Below are 12,048 nucleotides of genomic sequence, written 5' to 3' on the forward strand. Positions count from 1 at the left end.
TATTGAGCTGCATGAAATATTTGTGTATTTTAGAGGTTAATCTCTTGCCAATTGCTTTATTTGCAAATATTTTCTTCCATCCTGAGGGTTGCCTTTTTGTTTCATTTTGACACCTTTCTGTATTCTTTTTTTAGATGTCCAATTGAGAAATTTCTATCCTCATTTTTATCCATTTGTCATTTGTGAAACTTATAACCCCCCTTTTATTTTGTGACTTAATGTTTTACACACTATTAGATGGACAAAAATATATCCTATTGAATGTTGCTACTAATAGAAATAGAAGCCCTTGGTGGCTCAGTGGTAAAGAATCTGCCTGCAATGCAGGAGACACTGATTTGATCCCTGGGTCAGAAAGATCCCCTGAAGAAGGCAATGGCAACCCACTCCATTATTCTTGCCTGGAAAATCCCATGAACAGAGAAGCCTGATGGGGTACAGTCCATGGGGTCACAAAACAGTCCAACGTGACTAAGAGACCAAACAACAGCAACAGAAATAAATGAACTGTTACATGTCTCAGGAGCTTATAGAGCTCTCTATGTAAGGTCTGGTGGTCCAGGGACGAAGGGAAATTGTGGATGTATGTGTTATAAAATGTCTTCAACTTTTCAAAACTTATGCAAGGGCAGAAGTGTAGTATGGAATTTGGCCCCACTCAGAGAGATACCACCTTTGCCCGAGCACTTGGCGGGTAATCATTAAATGCTGGAAACTAAAAAAAAAATAAAATAAATGCTGGAAACTTCCTTAGTGATAGGAGTGATGTTATTCAGAGTGGGTAAGGTGGACAATACCTGGTAGTTTATGCTAATGAGATCACTGGAGATGGAGTATAGCCATGCTAACCATTGAATGAAGAGAGCTTTGGACAAAATGACATCAACTCAACCTGGAAGCTGGAAATTGAGTTCAACCATATGGGCAACAATTTAACTAACTGTGTTTATGTTATGAAGCCTCTATAAAAATTCTAGACACTGAAGCTCAGGTCAGCTACCTAGTTAGCAATATTCTTTTTGTCTATTATCACGCCCTTTAGCCAGGAAGAGATAATGGGTCTGGGCTCTACAGAGAGAGGATAACAAGAACCTTCACCTATGGGACTTCTAGGCCCAACCCTATGTGTATCTTCCTTGTCTGGTTCTAATTTGTATCTTTTGCTGTAATAAAACTAATATCATAAGTATAGATTTCTCCCACGTTTTGTGAGTCATTCTAACACATTACTGAACCCGAGGGATTCCCCTTAATTGGACTATTCTAGAGAATTATTGAGTGTGAGGAAGTCCCTGATTTGTATAAGTAAGGGTGGTACTGGGAATCCTTGAACTTTTAGCTGGTGTTTGAAGTGAAGGCAATCTCATGAGGAGTGTTCCCTTAAGCTTTGTGGCTTGGCACACTTTTTGCAGCAAGGCAGGGGGTGAAAAAAAATCAAACCAAGTTGAAGCCCCTCAAAGGTCTCTGAAAACCACCAGAGAGCTCTGGAGCTAGAATGATCCCTTAGAGTCGGCTGGAGTTGGGACAAAATCATACAGTCATTGGATGTGGGCTGCACATCCCACATCCCACCCACTGGTGGCTTTCTGTAGCTGAGGCAGATTGCTTTAGGAGTTGATTGCAGAGAGCTGAGTAACACCCAACATTGGAAAAATATGTCCCTCATTCAAACAGTAGATTTTTTTTATTGTGGTAAAATAACATAACATAAAATAATATAAAATTTACTGTCTTAATGATTTCCAAGTAAACACATGGTTTTGCAACCATCACCACCATCCATCTGCAGAACTTTTCATCTTCCCCATCTGAAACTCTGTCCCCACTAAACACTAATTCCCCATTTCTCTTCCCAAAGCCTCTGGTAACCAATGTTCTAATCTCCGTCTGCATGTGTCTGACTACTTTAGGTACCTTATATAAGTGGAATCTTTCAATTTTTGTTCCTTGTGTCTGGATACATAGTATGATTGGGGATATGGTGTTTGGAATGGGAAGAATTATCAGAAAAGTTGGTAACTGACTTTGGTAGACACTCTTCCATCTGCTCCTTGGGAAGCATACATGTGAGGTTTCCTAGGAAAGTCCCAGTTGATAACTCAGTATTAATCATATCTCATTTCAATTTCAAAATACCCTAGTTTGAACAAGAAATTAGTCATCCTATTTGCTCAAAAATCTGGCCAGGACCATTAAGAAACAAAAATGCACTAAATATTTTGGTCCTTAAGGTAGAGTCTAGATCCTCAAATCAAGGCATAGGCAAAAAAAATCATAGGAAAAGTATAGAAACAAGAAGAAAGTGAGAGCTATGATTATTTTGCAGTGCTAGAAATAAGACTCCCTATGAACAGAGGTCCTGGATAATGTATAAAGAGAGTGAGAAGGGTATACTGATGTGCTTCACAAAGTCCAGGAGAGCTAAGTCTTGTGTGGGAAGTTCAAAATAACTTATTATTTCCATTAAAGCTATTCTAAGAGGAAAAATGGGGCTTCCCTGGTGGCTCAGTGGTAAAGAATCCACCTACCAATGCAGGAGATGCCAGTTTGATCCCTGGGCCAGGAAGAAACCCTGGAGAAGGAAATGGCAACCCATTCCAGCATTCTTGCCTGAGAAATCCCATGGATAGAGGAACCTGGCAGGCTCCAGTCCATGGGGTCACAAAGAGTCAGACGTGACTGAGCGACTAAATAACAACAATTTCAACAACAAGAGGAAAAAACGTGTAAACAGAAAGCAGAGTGCTAAATAGTTGCAAATCACTATGGGACTACAGATTCAGAATTTCTTGTTGCACATATTTGAATTTACTGCCTTTCCCAGTATTATGAACCAAAAGAAAAAAAAAAGTTGATACAGGTATTAAAATTAGACTATTCTGATGATAATCCCCCACAGGGCACTCTTGATGTCCTTGTTCCTTAGACTGTAGATGAAGGGGTTCAGCATAGGGGTGACCACAGTGTACATCACCGAGACCACTGCACTCTTCCTGTGGGAAGATGAGACAGCTGAACTGAGATACACCCCAAGGCCTGTTCCATAAAATAAGCAAACAACTGACAGATGAGAACCACAGGTAGAGAAGGCTTTATACTTCCCATCTGATGAGGAGACTCTCAGAATGGAGGATATAATTCGAATATAAGAGTAAAGGATCCCCGAGAGTGGAACTCCAGCCAAGATGGTACCAGTTAAATAGATTAATATGTTACTGGTGGAGGTGTCTGAACAGGCAAGGTTGAGAAGTTGAGAAAGTTCACAAAAGAAATGAGGGATTTCCACATCTGCACAGAAGGTAAGCTGTGACATCATCAAGTAGTGAAGTTGAGAGTTCAAAAGGCTGATGGAAAAATGACACCAGGACCAACAAGCCACAGAGGTGGGGATTCATGATAACCAGGTAATGCAGAGGGTGACAAATGGCCACCAATCGGTCATAAGCCATCACTGTCAGAAGGAGACTCTCCAAGCATGCAAAGAGAGAAAAGACAGTCACTTGAGCTAGGCATCCTGCGTAAGGGATGGATTTGCTCTGTGTGTGGAGGTTCACTAGCATGTTGGGGACAGTGGTGGTGCTTATAGCAATGTCAGCCAAGGACAGATTGGAGAGGAAGAAGTACATGGGGGTGTAGAGGTGAGAATCAGAGCTGACAGCCAGGATGAGGAGCAGGTTTCCGAGCACAGTGGCCAGGTACATGGACAGGAAGAGTCCAAAGAGGAGGGGCTGCAGGTCTGGATCATCTGAGAGCCTCAGGAGGAAGAACTGTGAGACACGTGTACGATTGTGTGGTTCCATGAAGAAGGGACACCTTTTTAAAGAGAAGAGGATGTTGAATAAACAACACAAATATAGAAGCACAGACATAAGTGTCCGGAGTTTGGATTTGAACAATTCAAAATTCAGAAATAAAGTATGCATGCTTGAGGACCATACAGCACAATTCATTGAGCAGTATTTCTCAGTGTGAACACATCTTTACTAATGCTGAAGATATTCTTTTTTTTTTCATACATCTATTTTAGAGGCATGGGGCCAGAGTATTAGAGAAGAAAGGACAGTTTGAGATCACAAATCCATGAACATGGTAATATATCTGTCCCCTACCTTTGAGAGAAAGATATAGAATAAAAGTATTCTTCTCTTTTTAAAGATTATCATAACTAAAGCACAAGAAATAGCAGTCAAAATTACTATATCTTATTCAAATGCAGTACAAGAAATTCCCTTGATTTGCGCTGTAGTCCCAGAAAGCTAAAAAGCACTGTCTCAGGATTCTAAATTAAAATCAAATGTTCACAATCAGATATCATTTGTATAGGCTAATTAATTCAAGGGTTTTTCATCTTTATTTATATTTATTTATTTCATCTTTATGATATTCATCTTCCATGGAAGTAACTGCTTATTCAAATATGTGGGTTGTCTGGTCAATGTCTCTTTAAATATAAGTCAAATATAAATATTTGACCTTGATGGACTCCACATTTTGATAAATATATTTTTGTTAAAAGTGTAAAATCATATGGCATCCACGATCCTGAAGATAGCATTAATGTATGATGCAGCAATTATTAAATAATAATTAAATTTTAATAAATACTTTGAAGTTTTTTTCATTTTTGTAGAGTTTTTCTCAGTGCTATATACTCTCAGAGAAAGGTTTGAGGTTGAGTTTGCATTTTACTGTTTTTGTTTGTAAGGCTAGGAAAACTTCTTAATTGTGTCTTTACTCCTAACGTTTATAAAGTGTTGACTTCTCATCAAATCCAGTCCTCTTAAGAACAGTTGAAATTTTAAGAACAAAGCCCGGTCTCAAACCCTAAATTGGTCTTCTTATGCCAGATTAAGAGCTGTTCAAGTAGTTCTTTTTTATTGAGGAATCAAGTTTCAATCAACATTGAACTCCCTGAAGGCAACTCAAGTCTTCATTTCTCCTGACAGGTCAAAATATGAGTGTAATTGGGAAAAATCAAAATTGGAAAAAAAAATGTAATATCATAAACAGTTGGGTAGTTTGTGCATCTGTAAAATGGGTACATTAATTGAACTGAACTTACAGGTTTGCTATAAGCAATTAAAGTACTCACAGTTACAATAGTCTAGCCTAGTTAACATATAAATTAGCTTTCACATGTCCTTTTAACTTCTCAACTTCTGTCAGTTATACTTTGGAGGCTTGTTTTAATATCCAGATAAGTTGAATTTAAAAATTGAAAAACAAAAAACTATGTATGTATCTTAATTTAATTGAACTTACAGTCATTATAATGTTGATGTAGCTATCAAAAAAAGGAATCTGTGCCCTATTTGTCTAATAAAAGTAAAAAAAAAAAAAAAACTAGAGGGAATTTTGCTCTCCGTGCATGACCTTATTCCCTTGCACTTCAATGTTTCCCAAGTTAAACACATCATGAGTTGGGTAAGCATATTTTGTTTCAGTGTTTCTATAACATTTGTATTGATTTATGTATTCATAAGAAGTGTTCTTGAAAACTTTACTAGATACTACCTATCATAGATGAGTTCCTATTTACCACTCTATGAAATACTGCTATTTCAACACATAATATGATTGATGATATTACCTGAGAGATAAATTTTATTTTCCTTTTCAATTTTTTATTATGATACAGCAAAGAAAATTCTTGGGCCCCTATCTATATTACACAAATAAAAATCCCAAAAGACATATGCATCTAAGACTATTGTTTGAGTTTTAAAAATTGAAGCATGTGCAATTTTCCTATTCCTATCTTGTTTTTCTTGTGTGATTAAAAAAAAAAAAATCACACAAAAGCAAGTGCATGCTCTGATTGTCAAAGTATAAAATTAGAAAGATCTCAGGAATCTCACTGGCAATAGGCTTTTCATGATAAAATCACAGGAAAATTCCCATCTTGTATAGGGAATGACATTTCTGTAACTCAAATGTTTTAGATGGGCTGGAAAATGCATTCCTATTCACAGAACACCCTATCACCATTATATTCATACAATAAAAGCCCCTGAAAACCACTTAGTCCATTTGTTAATCCACAGATAAACTCACCAAATCCCCAGAAGAAGAAACCCACGGTTCTACTTCCACTTGATCACCTGGGACTACAGCAGGTTTCAGAAGAAAACAAGCAATCCACTCTGGTGGGACAGAGTCCTGGGACTGGAATTGGGAGGCCCTTGTCTGAGACCCAAACCTTTCATACACTAAATATGGAGTGTGTGTAAATCTCCCTACCTCTCTGCAAAGATATTCCTCACACTGAAGTCAGGCCAATAACACCCATTTGTAGGACATGTAGGGTGTCAAGGAAGGGGAAATTACCCTTCTGGAGTTCTTGTGGCTGGATTAATGATAAAATCAACACAGGGCACATTAACAGGAGAAAAGGAATCAAATATTAATTTGTGCACTTGAAGTTCACATAAAAATGGAACCTAAGAAGTGACCAAAGCAGGCAGCTTTTATCCTCTTTAGATAAAGAAACAAAACATTTGTAAGAAATTGACAGGACAAAGAAGCTTAGGCTTTGAGTGCTTCATTAGTGAAGAGTCTAAACAGTTTGAGCTTGAGGTAGTGTATTGAAGAAATAGTGAGTTTTGTTTAAACAGATTTCTGGGCCCTAAATTCCCTATGTCTGACAATAAGGATATCCTTCTTCCCCTAGATAAAGCTTCCCAGCTGGGTCAGTGGTAAAGAATCCATCTGCCAAGGCAGAAGATGCAAGAGACACAGGTTTGATCCCTGAGTTGGGAAGATCCCCTGGTGAAAGAAACGGCAACTCACTCCAGTATTCTTGCCTGGGAAATCTCTGATGGACTACAGTCCATGGAGTTACAAAGAGTCAGACATGACTGAACTCACATCTCCCTCTAGATACAGGGAGTGCCCCTTTCATATGAGAGATTTTCCTCCTTCTCAGGGAGACAGAGGAGGATCAGAATTTCCTTCTTGCATTGGCTACTTCAGAAGCAACTTCATTTCAAACTGATCATTGCAGTATGCTTTGTGGCAACCCATCCTGATCTCCATTAGAGATATCTGAAGAGGTCAACACTTAATAAATATTCTGTCATAGGTTTTGAATCAGAAGTTGAATCATTACTGGAGTAGTTGGATATTGATGAAACACAATCCTAATAAAATTTAATGATCTTATATTCTATTTTATATAGGAGAGGCAGAAACCTATTGAAAGAAAGTTACGTGGCTCAAAATAGCCTGGAGTTAAAACTCCCCTCCAGGTCCTTCCCACCATTCTATGCAAAACAAAGAACTCTCTCACCTCCCCCTCCCCCAAAAAATGGACATTAAGGTTGATTACGCCCAGCTCCCAGCTGGTTCAGCCTCTGGCAGATCTCCAAAATTCCGTGCCCCAGCCGTTTGAGATAACTACTCCAAAAATCCTTGGAAAAGAACAGGCTCCCTTAAGACAGTAACTTTCTACATACGTGCCTATGTATACTTACTCTTTTCTTGGATAAGTGCAGCAGCTCACTAATCTGACTGCTGCCCCTTCTCGCTTCAATAAAGGAGATCCATTCCAGGTCTCGTTCTTTTTCTGAATCTCGCCTTCTCTAACTCCCTTACCCTACATTTTTGGTGCCGAAACCTGGGAGGTTGAGGTTCCTTCTCATTCTCCAGCCAGCTCTTCGAAGTGTGGAGCCTGCCGAGCTCACTTTCCCGCCTGGGCTTTCAAGACCTCCTCCAGAGGACGCCCTGTGCCTTCGTGAGCAGTACAAGTCCTGTGTAAGGGCTTTATTGGTTTTCCGCGTAACCCAAGGAATATTGGTCTCTCTCTCTTTCTCTCTTCCTCTTTCTTTTCCACGAGACCGACCAACTCCAGGACAGAGGCCTTTTGCCATTTGACCACTCTACATGCAACACTCCACTCGAGCCGGCCCCTAGATTAAGGTAAGATCTGGACGGTGTTCTAGAGGCGTCCTATAACCCAGTCCTCTCCGGGTCCCGGGGACCCAGAGTGGCCTAGGGCCACTCTATAGATGACGGTGGGGGACGCTTCATCCCCCACTCGACACAGCTCTCTTCTCGTAACTGCTATTGCGACTACAGGTGACGACTTGAGCTCCCAATAAAAGCCTCTGCTTGCCTTTCAATTATGGGGTCTGGCCAATCTGTCCCAAAAGATTCTCCTCTGGCCTGTGTTCTCAAAAATCTCAAACCACTCTCACTCACTGAACTCAAAGCTAACAGCTTAAAACAACTCTGTATACAGATCTGGCCTCAATACCAATTAGACAACCAAAACCTCTGGTCGGAGTTTGGGACTTTCGATTTCAGTATTTTATCAGATCTCACTAACTTCCTCAAACAGAATGGCAAATGATCAAAGGTCCCCTATATTCAAGCCTTCTGAGACCTTAAAGCTGTCCTATTTTGACACAGCAGATGAGCCTCCTCCCTACCGCCCCAGAGAAAAAGCTTCTGGAGATGAGACCCCATCCTCTAGCCCTTCCTCCTCCAAAACAGAAGGCGATGACTCCAGAACCCCCAAAGAGATTTCCAGCCCCCTCCATCAGCAAGGACCTGAAGCAAACACATTTCCTCTCAGAGAAGCAGTGGGACTGGAGGGCCCTACAACGGGTTCATGTGCCTTTCTCAATTTCTGATATACGCCAAATTGAAGAAAAATTGGAATCCTTTTCAAAAAATCATACTAGATACAGAAACAATTCCTCCGCCTTACACAAACATATCATTTAACCTAAAATGATCCTTATTACATCCTAAATGCCACTTTAACCCCTGATGAAAAGAAATGGATATGATAGCCAGCCCGGACTCATGCTGATCAGCTCCATAACCAAGATAAGACCAATCCAGTGGTTGATGATACAGTCCCTTTAACTGAGCAACGGTGGACATATCAAACAGGCGATGCTGACATCCAGTACCTGCATCATATGATCACCTGTTTATTAGAAAAAAATACTAAAAAGCTCTCACATTCATATTAACTACGGTAATATTAGAGAAATGACTCAAGAAAAAGATTAAAATCCTGCCCTTTTTCTTTCACGGCTTACTGAGGCAGTCCAAAAACACGCTAATCTAGATATTTCCACCTCTGCCAGACTTCTGTACCTACATGTCCAGTTCATAAGCCAGTCAGCCCCTGATATTCACTGAAAACTACGCCAGCTAGAAAAGGGCCTTGCGACCCCCCCAAAGAGACCTTCTAGAAATAACCTTCAAGATGTTCAGTTATAGAGAGAAAGCGGCTAAGAGAAAAAAAGGCCATGAAAGAAAAGCTAAATATGCCTTTTTGGCGGCAACGATCAAGATCAGCCAGGCCAAAGTCATCCCAGACTGGAACTTAAGACTCCCTCCCAGACCCTGCTTCCGATGCAACCAGTCAGGACACTGGATAAAAACATGCCCGAACCCGTGGCCCCCCAAAAAACATGCCCAATCTGTGGTCAGTGGGGACACTGAGAAGTAGACTGGGAGGTCCACACCTCCCAGACCTGGAGAGTGAAATGTCCACAGGGACATCCTGGCACCCCTGGAGACATCCCCACTTCTCCCCAAAACACCCCAGCCCAACCCTAAGAGAGTTGTTCCAATGACGGGGCCCAGGCTCCAGCCCCCCGGTCTGTGTCCCGGACATGAGCTTGGAACTTAGGGTAGATGGGGTAGAGGCCAAAAAAAGACCTACTTTATAGTAGACACAGGAGTCGCTTTCTCTCCCTTAACTTCCTACTCTGGCCCAACTCAAGACTCAGAACTCACAATCAAGGGGTCTCTGGAGTTCCCTTAAGGCCAAAAATCAGCCCTCTATTACTGTCAATTTAAAAAATCAACCCTTATACACTCATTCCTCATAATGTCTCAGTTCCCGATGACACTCCTAAAGAGAGATTTGTTATCCAAATTGGAAGTCTTTATTAACATAACCCCGCCTCGAAACAACCTGTACATTCTGCATGCAGATGACTTCTGCTGCTGCTGCTGCTGCTAAGTCACTTCAGTCGTGTCCGACTCTGTGCAACCCCATAGATGGCAGCCCACCAGGCTCCCCCATCCCTGGGATTCTCCAGGCAAGAACACTGGAGTGGTTGCCATTTCCTTCTCCAATGCATGAAGGTGAAACGTGAAAGTGAAATCGCTCAGTCGTGTCCAACTCTTAGTGACCCCATGGACTGCAACCCACCAGGCTCCTCCGCCCATGAGATTTTCCAGGCAAGAGTACTGGAGTGGGGTGCCATTGTCTTCTCCGGCAGGTGACATCTAGACCATTCCTATCCCTCACCCCTGACCTTCCCTTGGATCTACCCACCTTAGACCCCCAAGTCTGGGACACTGATCACCCATCCATAGCCAAACATCATTCCCCAGTCCACATTACCCTAAAAGACCCCTCAGCTATAATTACCCAACACAAACAGTACTCTCTTGCGCCGGAGGCCCACAAGAGACTTAAGTCTATCAAAGACCACCTTCCTCAAGCCTCTATCTTAATTCCTACCCATTCACCACACAACACGCCTATTCTGGCAGTAAAGAAGAGACCAAACTCTTGGAGACTGGTCCAGGATCTAAAAAAAAAATCAATGATGCCATCACACCGACATTCCCAGTAGTTCCTAACCCTTACACCCTTCTGTCTGCCATACCCCCCGACTGAAACCCATTTCACGGTATTAGATCTCAAAGACGCGTTTTCCACCATCCCCCTCCACCCCCTCTCCCAACCGCTTTTCGCCTTCACCTGGCAAGACCCCGAGACTCGTGTTTCCCAACAATTAACATGAACAGTTCTCCCCCAGGGGTTTAGAGACAGCCCCCGCTTTTTTGGACAGGCTTTACAAAAGGACCTACAGACACTCGACCTAGCCCCAAGTCATCTCCTCCAAAACGTAGATGACCTCTTCCTTTGTAGCCCAACCCAAAAACTCTGCCTCCAACATACTGCCAAACTCCCTGGGGCCCTGGGATCCTGCGGTTATCCGGTGTCCCAATCCAAGGCCCAAGTAGTACAGACAAACGTCACCTACCTGGGGCTCTCCATATCCCACCAACAAAGAACTATTCCCCCAGATAGAATCCAGGCCTTAATTAACTGTCCACTTCCAAAAACAAAAAGGGAGCTCCTGTCTATCCTCGGCCTCCTAAACTTTTTCCATATCTGGATCCCTAACTTCCCCCTCATTACAAAGCCGCTCTGTGAGACAACTAAAGGATGTCTGGATGAGCCCCTCTTTAACCCTTCCTCGCTGGCCAATCCTATTCGCCAGCTCACCCAGAGCCTCCTCTGAGTGCCAACTCTCCACCTGCCAGATCACACCAGACCATTCTTTCTCTTTGCCCATTCCAACCAAGGACAGGCCCTGAGACGTCTATGTCAGTGGGCCGGAGACACCTGGGCTCCCATAGCCTATCTATCAAAAGAGCTGGACATGGCGACCAAGGGGTGGCCTCCCTGCATACAGGCCATGGCTGCTATTGCAGCCCTCATAACTAAACTGAATAAACTCTCTAGACATGCTCCTTTAACAGTCTGTTCTCCACACACCTTCCGAGACTTACTATCACATCGGGCTTTCCTCTCCTTTTCCCCTTCCAGGGTACAGGTCCTATATGCCTTTCTCCTCGACCCTTGGCTCTCTTTCTCCTCCTGCTCTCCCCTTAAGCCCGCCAGCTTATTACCATGTCTGCTACAACAGACCCTCTCCTACATAGCTGCAACCACCTCTTAATACCTGAAGCCCAAAAACTAACCCAAAATGTTCCTCTAAATGTTTACTCACCTCATTCCTTCAAAGATTTGCTCTCTCATCGGGCTTTCCTTTCTCTGCCCCCTGCTACTGCTAAGTCGCTTTAGTCGTGTCCGACTCTGTGTGACCCCATAGGCGGCAGCCCACCAGGCTCCCCGTCCCTGGGATTCTCCAGGAAAGAACACTGGAGTGGGTTGCCATTTCCTTCTCCAATGCGTGAAAGTGAAATGTGAAAGGGAAGTCACTCAGTCGTGTCCGACTCTTCTCGACCCCATGGACCGCAGCCCACCAGGCTCCTCTGTCCATG

General features: G+C 42.5%; 1 pseudogene; it reads right to left on the bottom strand.

Annotated features, from left to right (window-relative positions):
* Positions 1 to 2,869: 2,869 nt before the first annotated feature.
* LOC120864023 lies at positions 2,870 to 3,815 on the bottom strand (annotated as a pseudogene).
* Between the last annotated feature and the right edge of the window lie 8,233 nt (positions 3,816 to 12,048).

This window comes from Oryx dammah, unplaced genomic scaffold, assembly GCF_014754425.2.
Source record: "Oryx dammah isolate SB20612 unplaced genomic scaffold, SCBI_Odam_1.1 HiC_scaffold_5, whole genome shotgun sequence".
NCBI classification, from domain to species: domain Eukaryota; kingdom Metazoa; phylum Chordata; class Mammalia; order Artiodactyla; family Bovidae; genus Oryx; species Oryx dammah.